Here is a 16,209-nt window from a genome sequence, read left to right as displayed (position 1 = left end):
CGGCCAAGCTGAACAGAGGTTTAGAATCTGTGGACAGGCAAAGTTCTTAGAAACCAGGATGTGTTCTGCAGAGAAGGTAACGATTTCAGTGGTGCAGCCTGCAAAGTGGAAGTAAGGAGGACGTGGTGAGTGGGCTGGGAACGTCAGCCGGCAGAGGAGAAAATCAGGTCAGTAGGTCACCAGTAACCTGGAGTTGGCAGTGATGCCCAGTGGAGGTCCTTGCCTGGTTCGTTTGTGGGTCATGGGCTCCTGTAAGCGCAGGGACTGACTGCTGGGTGAGGGGTCCAGGGTTGGTGATTAATGGCAGGAGAGAGCAGCCCACCGGGTTCATACACAGGGATGAGGTACCTTCTGTTTTGTCTGGGATAAGCTTGGTCTGTGTCTTTTGTGTCGTGTATAATTATTAGTAGAGCCTTCCTCCGGACTCCAAAGTGACTTGGTATCATTGACAAATAATTTAGCTTCCTAGGTACATGTCCATGGCTGCAGGTAAGTGTTTGTTGTGTGTTTGAGCAAAGGTCCCCATTAAAGGGTTGACTGACATGAGGTTCTCTGGTAAGCCCACGGCTTCCTGCCTCATTGGAGGAGCTTGGCTCCCATCTCTTTGTCTGCTTATTATTTGGATTCCAAAGAACATCCTGCATTACGGTTTTCAGTGTTCTTTTCTCTCTGGGTTTATGTTTTTTTCAGTGACTGTTTTGGCAGCAGTCCACGAGCTGTTCCCTGTAATCCGGTCACACCTGGTGGCACCATCATCGCACCTCCTTGCCTGGACCTCCTTGGGGGGCTGTGCTTTCCCTGGGGCTCCTGCAGTGCCTCAGCTCCACCTAATGCCTGGGACTAGTGAGAGGCAGAAAGGAGTGAGAGAGGCAAGGACGCTTGGCCTCCTTTTACTACTCAGCCTGATTAGAAGGGTCTCAGGAAGTCTTGGCTGCCTGGCAGTTGGGGTGTGCAGCAATGGCAGGGGGGAACAGGACTCAGTGCCATCTGGGTACTGTTGATAACGTGCCTGTGTGTGTCTCTTGTTCCCCTGGGCACGGGTTCTCTGTCCCTTCTGCTAGGAGCTCCATTCCCCAGAAGAGTTGCTGTTCCTTCTTGAAGTTCCAGAAGCACCATTTGATGTGGGTGCCGGCCTCACACAGCACGTCGTCCTGTTTGAGACTGCTTCGTTTATGATGGAACCGAGTGAAAGGTTCCGCGCACTGGGGCGCCCCAGGGTGAGAAGGCAGAGCTCTCCCGCACGTTGTCCCTACTGGCAGGTGCTTTTCCTCTGGATTTCTGTGAGGTCCCCTGCTCACGGATTGCATGTTTCCGTGCCTGATTGGGAACTCTGAGTTTGGGGCCCCTCTCATCCTAATCTTGGCCTCCAGAGCGCTGCTGCTTAAATTCTGCCGTTGCGAGTCAGACACTGAAGGGCCCACGGGGTTCAGGCGTGTCGATGGGGCTGGGCTGGCTTCAGTCATGCCGTTCACACTATGAAACACACGAGGAGTGCTCGGCCCCTGTTTCAGACTCAGAGTGCTAGGAGTTCCTTTATTATTTTCTTTAATATTTATTTATTTTGAGAGAGAGAGATAGCGAGCAGGGGAGAGGCAGAGAGAGAGGGAGACAGAGAATCTCAAGCAGGCTCTGCACTGCCAGTGCGGAGCAAGAAGTTCCTTTTAAAAGACCTCCATTTACATCCTGTTTTATATCATTTTAGTCACACATTTCCTGAGCTGAAACCCTCCCTCCTAAGAACTACCCTAGAAACATCCCTCCCCCCGCCCACCACCATCACCACCACCACCCCTTACAGCAGATCCTTTCGGGGGAAAGGACTGTCTTGTACGTTGTGCTGTGTCCCCGGGCCCAGTGATACCCTGAGGACTGTCCCATCCACGTTGGAACACAGAGGGCCCTCCCGGTGAGCGGACAATGTACGGTTGTGGGTTTGCCTGCCCTTTGCTTCTGTTGCTTCACTTCCTTCATGAACGTTTCCCCTTTCTTCCTGGCGGCTGGTGTCGGCAACTCAGCATGCAGGTTGGCAGCTTGGCCGAGCCTCTTCTACTTCCTCCAGCCCCCCTCACCCTGTGACTTGGGGTGGGGTGGCGTGTCAGGCCACAACTTCCGTGGCCCCTTGTAAAACAAACGGAGAGCTACACACAGCCAGCTCGCGATCTTCCCCGGATGAAAGAATACTGAAACATAAAAGGAGGGCAGCCGGTGGGTGCGTGGCTGTCTGCCCAGAAAGGTGAGCTTACATCCTGTTTTTGGAGTCCTGCGGTCCGTACTGTGGTTTTCTGCATGTCATGTCACTTGTCATTAATGAGCAGATTCTTTCTCCTGTATGCTTAGCTCTGGGTTACACATATCTCCCTAAAGAGTCCTGACTCTGGATCTTAAGACACAGGTTGTCTTTTTAGCCAAATGGGGAAGGCTATGTCTTCCCCTCTCTCCCTGGGTAACTTTTGTCAAATGTTTAATTTTTCACTGTCCAGTTCCTTAAAGAGAAGCAGTGTGATTTGGCATCTTCTGGGATCAGAGTGCTTGGGCCCACTTCCGGGTCTTCAGGTTACAGCTCTGTCAGTAAAATGGGGATAATAGTGTACACTTGATCGAGTTTTACAGAAATAACAACGAGCACATTAATAGTGTGCCTGCCTACAGCCAGCACTCAGGCGAAGGTTGAAAAACGTGGGTATGTTATTAATGACGCCCGCCTCACCATTCTGGTTTTGGTTTTAGAAGAACTGTTACCTGTCTCCTAGAGGGATGGCCACTGTCTATTCGCTAATGATGTCCAGGGTAAATTGAGAACGAGGCATGCGTTTCTGGGGACGACGGCAAAGAGTATTTGAGATCGGCAGTGCCCCAGAAAAGCCGATCTCTTTGGTAACCTGTGGCAAGTGGGATGATGATGATGTACTCTGCGACTGAAGACAGGATTTTATTCTAATGCATCATAACCTGGAGTTTCAGTGGTTGTCACGAGCAGTGTGTGGTCAGTATGCCAAATCTGAAACTGCCCACCTGGGCGAGCAGCCTGCACAATCTCCAGCATTAATCCTGAGCGCCCTACTTTGTGTCTTCTTACAGGAACTGGGCATTGGTTCCACAGCTATTATGGGCGTGGACACCCGCAGGTGCAGCTGAAGTGAGATGGTCCCTGGAACCTCCCAGGGGCTTTATAATGCTGGGGCAGTGGGGGTCGCTGTAAGGAGTTGATTTCCACCACGTTTGGTGGTGTAGAACTCTGATTCCTGAATCAGCCATTTCTCCAAGTGTTGGAGTGCATCAGAAGCTGGTCTGGCTCCTGCCACCTCCCTGACCCAGTTTCCAACCACTTTCCTCCTCCCCTCGCTCCAGCCACATTGGCCTCTTTTCTGTTTTTCCTAAACAGGCCAAGCACACGCTTGCCCAGGGTGTGTGGGGATCTCCAGATCCTCTCTCTGGAAAGCTCATCCCAGATATTGAGAGGCCTCTCCATCACCCCTTATAAAATCGGCCCCCTGACCTGCACCCTCTTACCCTGCTTTATTCGTTTTCCTAACACTTGACCGGACTCACTGCAGATACCTTATAAGCTCCTTTGCTTCTTGCCTGTCTTTCCCCTCCCCCTGTACCCCCAGTAGAAGATGAAGTGCATGAAACGGGTGTTTCCAGCAACAAGGACTCTGCTTTGTTCTTGGTTTGCTGTAACCCCAGGTGTTCTCCCACTGGAGGCGATGCCTAAGCCTTCTCTACTGCCCAAGCAACACGGGATAAGAGTTCCTTAGATTTTAGTCCTCGAGTATAACTAAATCGTTTGTCTTCTCAGTAAGGAAGGAAATTCTGCAGAATGCATTATTTTAAGTTCCATTTTGGTATGAAGTCAGGGTCTTGGGAGGCCAAGTATGAGGATCACATTAGCATTTCCTTTTGGTAAATTAAAATGAATGAAAGGCCAGTGAATTAAAGGCCAAGCATAATCCTATGGCTTTGGCCTTTAACAGTTTGCATGTTTTAAAATTGAAAATAGCCATGTGTTCCGTGGGCTTTTATTTGTGGGTAAATGAGCAGGGGATGCTGTTTACACTGTTGCTCATTGCTCACACTTTAGCTGTTTCTTCTGTAGTGTGGCCTTGACTTTTAAATTCCATGTATTTGGTTGCACACATGATTTATTTTGAGGTACCCCATCTCTTTGGAAAGAAGAACTGGGGAATGACAACACGATTTTATCCATGTCTCATCCCAGGTATTGAGTAGTCAACCTGGTTTTGAGATTCTGTTGCCTCTGTGTGTTTTTGCTTGGGTGATGCTACTGACGGGAAGTTCTGTGTTCGCTTAGAGTTTCCATTTGTTCGGCTGATAAGCTCAGGGAAGCAATTTTAGGGTCGTTTGCCAGCTGGGCAGGGAGGTAGGAACTTGTAAGTCATGAGTAGGGTTTGGAGGTGAATCTTTCATGGGTTTTATCTGGTGTATTCTTAATCTGGTAAGATTTTGGTTACTTTGCAGTAGAAGGCTTCAGAAGGAGTCTGCACTGTAATAGGGAAAACAGATAACTGGCTTCTGAATATTAAAATACAGTTTCTTTAAGCATTGCTGTTTCCAACAGATTGGAGTCCATTTATTCAGTAACTCTGTGCCTTCCTGTGTTTAGAGACTTAACGTCAGTTGCTGTGGATGTTGAGAAGTGATGCTTAAATAGCAAAACCTACTTTTGCTTATGTTCTTAGAAGCTTACGTTCTAATAAATTAGTTTTCAAAATCGGTGTGTCACTTTGGTAACTGTTTCATAAACCATTAAGGAAATATCTTTTCTCTTAGAAAATCAGTTTATTTACTGACTTGAGCTTAATGCATAACTTAATGAGTGGGCGTCCTTTCCTGGTGTCTGGTTCCAGGGTTTTTCCGAGATGTCTGTAGAAGTTAATAGCAAGTGAATGTGGGGTTTGTTGTTGTTGTTGTTTTGTTTTTTTGCTTTGTTATAATTTTGGTAAAGTCTTAAGATTTGTGAACAGGGCTGTCCTTTTTAGTGCACGTTTGAACAAAAACATGGTCTATTTTGTGGAGAGAGTGATTGGAAGAGGGATTTCGGATGGTTGGTAAATTGCAGGTGAAGCAAATCACTGCCTTCTGTGAGTTGACATTTGATTGTGTCAGTGTTAGTTATCAATGATTAGTCAGGCATGATGTGCCTACTTCTCTTCTGCCTCTCCCTCATCTTAATCTCTTCCAAAATTGTCATGTTTGTCTTTGAACAGGAACTCCCTACGCTTTGTTCTGGTGACTGAGGTGTGGTTTGTTTTCTAGCCTTATCAGTGGCCCTTACTTGCTTCCTGATAGTGGACTGACTATAGATCCTAAATAAAGAATCCTATTATTGACTTTATAGAAAGGAGCAAAAAGTGAACAGTTTGCCAAGATCCCATCTCTTTTCATGTTTGAGATGGATTTTTCTTCCCCGAGTAAAGACCAGTCATATTTATAAGCTGGTAGTATTATTTCAGCATCTTAGAAGGAAATGTGTGTCCCTGATAGGGAAGGAACTTGTTTATTGTATGCTTTTCTTCTGTATATTTCTTTTTTTAAACATGTTTACTTATTTATTTTGAGATAGAGAGGGATAAAAAAGGGAGAGAGAGAATCCTAAGCGCGGAGCCTGACGTAGGGCTCGAGTCTACGAACCTGTGACATTATGACCTGAGCCGAAATCCAGAGTCCGATGCTTAACCGCCTGAGTAACCCAGGCACCCCTCTTCTGTATATTTCTAACCTTGAGAATATCACTTAGAGAGATTTGGCAAGGTGAGGAAAGATAAATAAAAATGGATTGAGTTTGTGGAAATGTAGTAACTTAGGTTTATTAAACTCCTAATGGAAGACCCAGTGTCTTGGGCACAGATCAGTATGCAGGATATTTACCCTTGGGGAGCTTACATCTGTTAGGGAGGCTAGGCCCATGCTTGGGTTTAACAAATAGGTTAGACAAAGTAGTTGCTCATTTGTTGGCAAGTGAAGTTGGCACCATTTTGTTTATTGAGCTTGCCTGATTGGAAAAGGGCTTCGTACTTTCATGTACTTGGACCTAAAGTTGGAGACCCCTGTGACGCCCTGTGTAAGCACAGAAATAGGTGCCAGCTCTAGGACTGAGACCATTTGGGAAGAACTGAGGAAAGGGGCCACCATTCTTACTGGTGTTAATGCTAATACCTTTAATAAAACTTAATTTAACTCCTTGTATCTCCTGGCCCGCAGCCATAAAAACATTAGTCGCCCAAAGATGGTTATTTGGAGAAAAAATGTCTTTAACATTGGAGTTATATGTGAATAGAAAATTGTGGATTGTAAGTGCATATGTTCATTTACATTTGTGGAAAAGACGTTGGGCCTGCTTATCCAGAGTTGCCTCTGTGGATGTGTGTTGTCATAAATATAGCTTTATAGATCTGAGTTTAAAGGACTTGGCATTTGAGGACACTGGGTGTGAAATCAGGGTAAGAGAACACGGCCCCTGCTACCATTTTTTGAGAGCTGAAATCCTCAGCTCTCAACTTTAAAAAAAAAAGCAGGGGCAGACACTGTGGTATCAGTCAGCGTGTCTTTGAGATAAAAAGAGTTTTTAAAAAGAGATAATTTTTTGATCAAAGAGAGCCTTGGATGATTATACACTTTTTGAGCTCCTGCTTGAAATCGGTGTTTATTCTTTTTCCTACTTTTTAATAGCAGTGACCCATATTAACCCCAGAATACTTTGGGAAGATTTTTCTAAATTTTCCAATAACATCCCCTTTTCCTAGTGATCTGATAATGTCTATTCTTAACTAAATTTTCACAGTGTTCTCAACTTTTTCGTCAACAAACATTTTCTTGGGGCATTGTGACTTTAATTTATTAATAAACCTCCCTGTTCCTGTTTTATAGTTGGAGCAAACTAAGACTCAGTAGTATATGTTGATTGCAGCGTTAGGATTCTAGCTGTAAAGAAAAACAAAACTGCCCAGTCTCTCCTCCTGTGGTTCTCCTTTACTCTGACACACGACTGCCACGCTCACCGCTTGTGACACCAGGTGTGTGGGGGGTTTTCCCCACTAAGCATTTCTCAGTGACCTCAGCTGTGTGTCCTGCAATTTAACTCAGTTGTGACGTTCTCTGCCTGGATGTGGTCTCACATCCAGATGATGGCCACCTCCCCGCTTCAGACACCAGCTGCAAGTATTTGGTTCCCAGGTTACCTCCAACTTCTGCCCTGCTTGGCCACACATTAGAGGTTCCCGTGACCTCCTCCCCCTTGGATTTGATTATGTGTTAGAATGGCTCACAGAACTCAGGGAAACACTTGGTTACCAGTTTATTGAAGGATATGGTGGAGGATCCAGATGAAAACCCAGATGAAGAAATACATAGGGCAAGGTCTAGGAGGGGCCTGAGTGCAGGAGCTTCTGTCTCATAGATTCGAGGTGCATCACCCCCCGGTGTATTGGGTGTATTCACCAGCCCAGAAGCTCTTTGAGCCCCGAATGCTGGGAATTTTTATGGAGGCTTCCTCATGGAGGCACGATCAATTATTAACTTTCTGAGAACTGAGGGCTGGGGCTGAAAATTCCAAGTTTCTGATCATGGGTTGGTCTTTCTGGTGACCAGCCCCCATCAGGAGTACACCCAGAGTTGCCTCAGTTGGACAAAAGATGCCTCCATTGCTCTTACCACTTAGGAATTCACCCTGGTTTCAGAGCCCCATTCAGTGGGGTCAAAGACCAACTCCTAGAATGAGAGATTCTCCTAGTGCTAGATTTTTGGAACTCTGTGTCAGGAAGTCGGGGCAGAGACTAATACATGTATTTTTTACTATCTCACATGAATGCTACAGAATACTACTGGAAATATTTTTCCTAGTTGTTCCGGTTTCATTAATACCATGTCGTATAGAAGGCTTTCATTTTTTAGGGGAGTTTCTCAGCTGTTGACTCTCAGCTTTGTTTTTTATTGTGCTAACATAACATAAAATTTGTCATTTTTTAAATGGTTTTTTGAGTACAGTTGACACACAATGATCTTAACCATTTTTAAGCATATGGTTCAATGCCATTTAGTACATTCACATTAAAAAACTTCTTATGTTTATTTATTTTGAGAGAGAGAGAGAGAGAGAGAGAGAGAGAGAATCAGTGGGGGAGGAGCAGAGAGAGAGGGAGAAAGAATCCCAAGCAGGCTCCACACCGTCCGTGCAGAGCCAGATGCAGAGCTTGAACTCACAAACCATGAGATCATGACTTGAGCTGAAACTAGGAGCCGGACACTTAACTGACTGAGCCACCCAGGTGCCCCAGTGCATTCACGTTGTTGTGCAGACATCATGACTATACCTCTCCAGAGCTTTCTCATCTTCCCAAATGGAAATTCTGTACTCATTAAACAAAACACTAACTCCCTGTTCTCTCTCATCCCCAGCCCTGGCAACCCCCATTCTACTTTCTGTCTCTCTAAACTTGATTTTTGTAGATACCTCATATAAATGGAATGATACGGTATTCATCTTTGTGTGTCTGCCTTATTTTAGTCAGCATACTATCATCATTGTTCATTCCTGTTGTAACAGGTGTCAGAATTTCCTTCCTTCCTTCCTTATTTATTTTGAGAAAGAGAGAAAGAATCCCAAGCAGGCCCCATGCTATCAGTGCAGAGCCTGATGCGGGGCTCCATGTCAGGAACTGTGAGACCATGATCTGAGCCAAAATCAAGAGTTGGACGCTTAACCAACTGAACCATCCAGGCGCCCCAGAATTTCATTCTTTTTAAAGGCTGAGTAATATTCCACTATGTATGTCTATACACATCTTGTTTACATATCTATTTTTGATGGATCTCTTATTTTATACCGCGGGTCACAATCAGTACTATTATAACATAAAACACCATAGGAAATATGTACCGTATTAGGGATCAGTATGGTTTGGCGAAACGTGTGTGTGGTTTACTAAACCCTGTTGGTTGTCCATGTTTTTTCACAGGTGGAATAGACCTGAAATCTTAAGTATCAGGTCTCATGACACTTCGCAGGTGGGGAGGTGCGCCATGTTTCCTGTGCTGTGGGAGGGGCAGATAGAAAGAAGGAGCAGGAAGAGCTGACTGACTCATGTCCACAGTGATACATTTGGAAGGAATGCTCGTGAATCACATGTGAGCCAAGCAGCATGGTTTGTAAACAGTTTTCAGGGTTTTCCATGGAGCCTCCTTCTGTACTGCCTCTCAGGTTCTTTCTGTGTCACTGCTGTGTCAAGCTTGATTGGGGAGCAAGTGTACTGTGGGCCAGCACTGAAGTTAGCTCACTAAATATGTCTCGTGTGTGCCTCTCCAATGGTAATTTCGCACCCTGTGCCTTGGTCTAGATTTGATATTTCCTAATAATTTAATAACAATCTAGACCTCGAAGGAAATGTCTCTGGTTTAGAGAGGTAGACCATTCCTTGCCCAGAGTTTCACACAGGTAGTTGGACAGAATTGGGACCAGAGCTCAAGGCCCTCCTTCCTCTGGTTGTAGTTTTTCATTGTGTTAAACATTTCCCCCACAATAGAAAATTCCCAGCACATTTCACAAGTAGACCATATGTCATGAATTATGATCCTTAGGAGCTCAAGTTTTAGTTGCCTTAAAGCCTTCATGCTATAGGTATTGGTGGTGGCGTTACAATGAATATTAAAGCCTAACCTCTTGTAGTTGGGGAGGGTGACTGAGTTGGAAAGGTGACTGAGCATGGTTAAGGTGTGTGAGTGTTGGGCAGGGGACGGTGCACATGCAGGCTTGGGGAGACCCCCATGCATTTGACTTGTTTATATATGTGTATTGTCACACCACTTAAAGAGGGCGCTGATTCATAGGTGGAAGTGTTTGCTTTTGTTATTAGATTTCAGTGAATGTGTGTAGAAGGTATTTGCTTTCAAGCAGAGTAGCTGCTCTCTTATGCACATTCTGCTTGTGCTGCCAGAGACAGCATGTTCCATTGGTCTGGAAGGTCAGTAACTGGTACCAGAGTTGGAACAGTTTGTTTTGCATTGTTTGCTCGTTTCTATGCCTCATGAGGTCATTCATTTGCACACAGAGATGGATATGCCAACTTTCCCGCCTTCTGGACTTGCTACAACATCTCCCTTTGAAGTTGAACTTTGTCTGTTTTGATTTTCAGAAAAAAAGCTTCTTGGGGAGGGGCAAGTGGTGGTGGTAAATTCTTGTTTGGGGGACTTTTCCTTCCCTCTCCAAGGCACCACTGCTATTGGGAGGTGCTTTCTTGCCCGGATCTTTTTTATCTGTTGCCTTGAGTGAGGAGCCTGCAAATATCCAGAGTTTAGCGTTCATTCTCAGTAACCTGTTCGTTTTCAGTAACCTATTGTTGCTTGTGCCTTGAGTAGGTGACAAGTGTAGTGCAATTTCTTGGGCAAACTTTGTCTTACTAAAGGTTGGGTTTTTTTTTTTTTTTAACTTTGAATGATTGGGGGGGTGGGGGGGCTCCTGGGTGGCTCAGTCGGTTGAGCATCCGACTTCGGCTCAGGTCATGATCTCACAGCTCATGAGTTCGAGCCCCGCATGGGGCTCTGTGCTGGCAGCCCAGAGCCTGGAGCCTGCTTCGGATTCTGTCTCCTCCTCTCTGCCCCTCCCCAACTTGCACTCTGTTTCTTTCTGTCTCTCAAAAAGAAATAAACATTAAAAATTGTTTTAAAAAGCATTAAAACTTTGGATGATCATGAATAAAGCCTAAACAAGAAAATGTGTATCTGAGGTAGGAATAAATGTTGAGATCTTCCCATGGGTCACTGAATAATCTAGTCTTTCAAATGTGTGAACTTGAACTTGTGGGTTTAACAGAACAGCAGACCTGTATGGTACGAGGCTAAATAAAAAGTGACATCTCGTTACAGTTTTGGACATCATGTCTTTGCCAGGGAGAGCGTTCCGTAAGAGGCTGTTTTTTCCCCTCTGAAGATTTCTTCAAATGCCCAACCATCTCTGTCATACTCTGGATGAGTTGTCCTTTACCTTTTAAAAATATCTTTTGTGTGTCCAGTATGTTTTATCCCCATGTATTTATTCATCCCCTATTCAATGTTTGGGAACCCGATGATTAAATTGTGGAATTTTTTGGAAGATACGCGCTTCTGGTAAAAATGCCACTATTCCATGGACATTATAGGATGGATAAGTGTTTTGAAGTATTTCATTTTAGCTAAATAGCCCTTGATTTGAAATTGTTTTGCTCATTGCTTTCCCCTTCTCCCTAGTAGTTGTGGATAGAAAAAACACATGTGTGCAGGAACAGCAAACCGCTCTGACAGGCTCTGAGTTGAATTTGCCTCTTGTTCCTTGGTGGGATCACGAAAGATGGGTTCTTGGGTGTCCATCATGAAACCGTTCAGTCTCTGTCAATACCTGTCTAAGACGACAAGGGATGTAAATGCTCTCCTTCATCGTGGTGTACTATTTTCACAGTGGCTTTGGCTTGTCTTGCTACCTATTCCCGCACCACACTGCTGACTGGCACAAATACTTGGTGACAGTGTAATGTTGATAGAGACCAGTAGATCTCTCTGTCTCCTTCCTATACTGGCTTTTGGGTTTTTTTGGCTTTGGGTTTTGTTTTTTGTTTTTTGGTTTTTTGGTAGGTGCATTTGCAATGTCTTTTCATTGGAGAAAAAAAATATGAGTTACCCTTATTAACATAGGGTTCCTATCTTCCTTGTTCACATTCACATTTATTTATATATAAATTAAATTTTATATATTCTGGCTTAACTTTTGAAAGCTTTACTTTGTAAAAGAATTCTCTTTCTGTAGTAATGAAACTAATTTAGAAATATTTATTTGTTGGTAACTGCCTTTGTAGGAAATGAACCTGGTTGGTGGGAGTTTCTGTTTCAGGGTCTGTGTGCTGGTTTTTGAGGAGTTCTGGCTTAACCAGCCTGCGTGGTGGGGGCTGTGCTGGGGCTGTGCTGGGGCTCGTAGGCTACCCTATGAGAATAGGGGCCCATTTTCCTTCATGAAGCCTGGTCTTGAATTAACGAGAGGACGGGGAGAGAGAGCTTGTTTGTGGGCTGTGTGAGGGGTGGCAAAGGGCCCTCGGTTTCCTTCCCAGGCCCAACCTGTTGAGTAACCATCGGATCTCCTGGCACTTGTGAGCTCACTGTGCTTTTTTGTTTGGTTAGTTCTCCCGCCCCACCCAAGGCCTGGCTGAACTCTGTCTTCTCCAGAACTTGAGAGCAAGGTTAGACTGAATAGAAGTACTCGAATTGTTCTTCAGTTGAGGAAGTTTTTCTGCATATATATTTTTGTAAATAAGGCTAAAAAGGTTTTGTTGAAACAGTGTTCTATTATTGAGTCTTTCCGAGCTTCTACAGGACTTAAATCTCCAGATGGTATATACTCTTAATACCTATGCATGCTTGCACATGTGCATGAACACACACACACACACACACACACACACATGCCAGAAAACACAACTCCCTGTGACACAGCACAACATAGCACATATTCTCTCCTTCTCAGTTCCATGGTGATGTGATAACTTTGGCACTTGATTGTCAAGAAATATATTCTGTACTCGGTTTCTGTATTAGTTATTGGCCTCCATATCAGTTAAATCCATGAGGATTTTCTGGATTCAGGTAACATACAAGTTATTAGTGAAATGTGAGAGGTTTAAGGAGAATCTCAGGGTTGGGTGAAGGTTTGAATATCAGAAAAAAATGATTATTTGTGAAACAGACATCTGAGTATTGAGTCCCAAGCAGAAAGGACTTTTAGATAAGGACCAGAGGAACCCATGGTGGAGCTTAGAAAATTCCTAATTTCTTTTCTTCAGGATAAATGTGTATGTACCACATAGCAGTCTCATTGTGTTAAAGTACACCTGTGCTTGTGTCCCACAGACTTCATGGGACACCAGCTCCTTTGGAGTGCCATTTAGTATGTCACCAGCAGCCACCCCACACCCCACACGGGGTTACCTCCCACCCTATTCCCTCTCTCCCTGCAGTTACCTCCGTGGGCTCCTGTAGCCCTGGAACTCCAGGGACTTTCCTCTGAGGACTGTCCTGTGCTTCCCCTTCTTACCCTAGATTTTTGCACTTGCCTCGTGCTGTGACTCCTGCTCCGTGATCAGCCTGCTTATCCTCCAGAAGTCTTCACCTCCTGGTCCTAATGGAACCCGGCTCTTGGAGTTTGCTGCTGTCTGTGCCCTGGTGGGCACAGATGGCACCTTCTGCCACACCCAGATAGCGCCCCGGCTCCTCGTGGCTGCTTTCACATCCTTCCTGTCTCACTCCTTGGCCTTCTGGGCTTGCTATGGTTAGTGATCATCTCCTGCCGTCTGTGCAGTCATTTACTAGTCCTGGCTCCAGAGTTTTGGCCCCTGGGCGGCAGTCTCCTGCTCCAGCCTTCAGGAGTTGTTAGAGCTCATCAGTTGATCCCAGTGGCCGCCAAGGTGGGTGACCAGCAGGCCTCATTTGCCTGGGACTGGGGGCTGGGGCTTTCTTCAGGGACCACCTTCAGTTATAGAACCATCCCAGTTTCCCCAGACACGGGACTTTCAATGCTCAAACTGGAACGGGTGGATCACCCTCAAAGAGTCACTGTCCGAGATCTTGCTAACACGGTGAGCTGCTTTGGGTCTGAAATTTGTAGCCTCCAGAACCTCCAATCCAGTTCCTCTGATGGGCTGTCCCAGGTGACGTCGGATATTTGCCCTTCTGGGTCCATTTCGAGCCCCTTGTCCTGCTCCCACCCTCAGTGTCAGTCACGGTGCCTCTGGTTTCTGACTCCACGGCCAACGTTTCACGGTGCCCTTCTCAGTACACCAAATCCCCTTTTCCCTTCTGCCTGCTGGGAGGGCACATCCCAACCCTGGAGGATCAGGCAGCTCACTGTCCCCATGTCTGTGCCTGGACTGCCAGTTTCTGCCAGACCACGTCACAGATGCCACTGTAAGATCCTGGTCCCCACCTTCACCAGGGACTTAGCCCGGCTAGGAAATTAAATGTTTTCCTCCTCAGCACTCCTGCTCTCCACGGTGGCTCTGTCCAACCTTCTCAACATGCAAATCTCCAATTTTATAGTCAGCTACATCCCTGCTTGTCCCTCGCTGTCAGCAGACCATCCTTCCACCACTAATAAAATGGTCATTTCCAGGCTGTGCCCTCTTCTTCCCACTGCCCCTCTGCAAATCTGCCCATTCTTGGATCCTTTCTTATTTTTCTGTTGATGGTGCAAGAAGTATCCCCCTCACTTCCTGAAAATCAGTTTCTCTCCCACCACCCTCTCCCACCTCCTGTTTCCACCTCTGCCCTGGTGTTTCTTTATCATAAGGATTTGCCAATGCTCACGTCTTTCCCATCTTAAAAACAGAATACAACGGACACCGTGAAACCCATACCTTCCCTGGTGCCCTGCACTTTGGCTGCTACTTTCTGTCTCCTTCCCTTTGATGAAACGTCTGGAGAGGATATTCTCCTTTCTGGTTTGTACTTCGTTATCTACTGCTGGATGACAAATTATCATAAATGTAGTGGCTTAAAATGACATGCATTTATTATCTCACCATTTCTGTGGGTCAGGAATCCAGGCCTAGCATATCTGAGTTCTGTGCTTCAGGCTGCGGTCCATGGGTGTACAGGGCTGTGGTCTCATCCGAGGCTCACCTGGAGAAGAATTGCTTCTAAGCTCACGGAGTTATTGGCAGAATTCATTTCTTTGCAGTCATGGGACTTAAGTTGCCCTCTTTTCCTAGAGGTCCCTGTACTTCATGGTCCATGGGGTTCCACTTACTTCATGGCAGCTCCTGACAGCTGGTAAGAGAGAGACTCCAGCAAGGTGTAATAATCATGGGAGTGATAATCCTGTCACTTTTGCCATATCCTGTTGGGTGGAAGTGAGTCACAGGTCCTACTTCCACTCAGAGGGAAGGGGTTGTACTAGGGGATGAGAGGTGGGGGATGAGGTTCATGGGGGCCTCCTTGGTCTCTCCACCACATGCCTCATGTCTCAATTTGCTCATTCCCATTCACTCCTCACACTACTGTATTCCTTTTTTTTTTTTTTTACCCCCTTATCTCCACCACTTTACTGAAACTGCTCTCAGGCAGAATTTGCTACATAGTGTGCTGAGTTTAGTGCAAAATGAGAATGCAGGGTTCCTTGTTCAAAAGTTATTAAGAATTTCAAGATGGTGGCAGCAAAGCATGAAACCACGTCCAAGGTGCATGCTCACGAAGCCAGCCTTGAAGGAAAGTCATCCTCCCTATTGCTGAGTTCAGAGGGTGCTTGCTTGTGCTCTTGATGGACCGCTCAGCAGTTCTTGCTGAACACAGTTTACCACGGCTGAGAACGTGTTCCTCTGTGCAGTAGTCGCCTATCTCTGAGCCCTGAGCCCTGGATTCCCTGCTCTTCCTGGATACTCCCCTTCGGTCTCTTCTGCAGGCTCCTCTTCACCCATCCTGTAGATTTTTGGCTCCCAAGTCCGTGTATCTAGCCTGTTTGTGACTCTCGAGCTCAAGCACTTTCGCCAGTGCCTCCTTTACACATTCACTTGCATGTTTTATGGGCGTCAAAAGTGCAGCATGTCTAAAACTCCTATTTTCTCTGATCCACCGAGCTTGTTTCTCCATTTTGGTGGCTGGCTTCATTGTCTCCCCAGGTGAGTTTTGATTTCATTATATATAAATCCCTGCCCTTGAGCTCCTTCTTTGTTTTTCTGATTAATCTTAAACTTCTTAAGATCTGTGCTGCCACATGTCCATGAAGGGTTGGCCACCGGGACCGATTTCATCCCGAAGGTCTTCTCGACATCTGCAGCCTGTTGTCTCAGGGTTTCCTGGGCTTCCTCTGTTACTACCCAATGTAGTTCATTGCTGCTGCTTCCTTAGTTAAGTGTCTGCTTCCCCCATTAGCATGTAAACCTCATGAGAGTAGGAACTTCGTTTGTTCACTGCTTTAACCTTGGTGTTGAAGTGTGCTGGGCACCTGCTACAAATACATATTCTAATAATGAAAGAGTATTTAAAATTTTCAATCTGATTTTTTAAAGTGTGATCATTTTGGAGTGTCTGGGTGGCTCAGTAGGTTAAGCACCTGACTCTTGCTTTCTGCTCAGATCATCATCTCACCGTTGTGAGATTGAGCACCATGTGGGGCTCCACACTGGGCATGGATCCTGCTTAGAATTCTCTCTCTCCCTCTCTCTCCCTCTCTGTCTCCTC

General features: G+C 45.7%; 1 protein-coding gene across 3 annotated transcripts in view; it reads left to right on the top strand.

Annotated features, from left to right (window-relative positions):
• FAM107B (family with sequence similarity 107 member B) overlaps window positions 1–16,209 on the top strand; it is a 234,029-nt gene that overhangs the window by 169,489 nt on the left and 48,331 nt on the right. Inside the window, exon 1 of one of the 3 annotated variants that reach the window (XM_047865346.1) lies at window positions 2,027–2,233. The exons of the other annotated variants lie outside the window; for them this stretch is intronic. The gene's annotated coding sequence lies outside the window, so the exon portion shown is untranslated. Of the gene's footprint in view, window positions 1–2,026; window positions 2,234–16,209 lie in introns of those variants that run through there. 3 annotated transcript variants of the gene reach the window in all.

Source organism: Prionailurus viverrinus, chromosome B4, assembly GCF_022837055.1.
Source record: "Prionailurus viverrinus isolate Anna chromosome B4, UM_Priviv_1.0, whole genome shotgun sequence".
NCBI lineage: Eukaryota > Metazoa > Chordata > Mammalia > Carnivora > Felidae > Prionailurus > Prionailurus viverrinus.
This window is presented reverse-complemented; position numbering and strand designations above follow the sequence as displayed.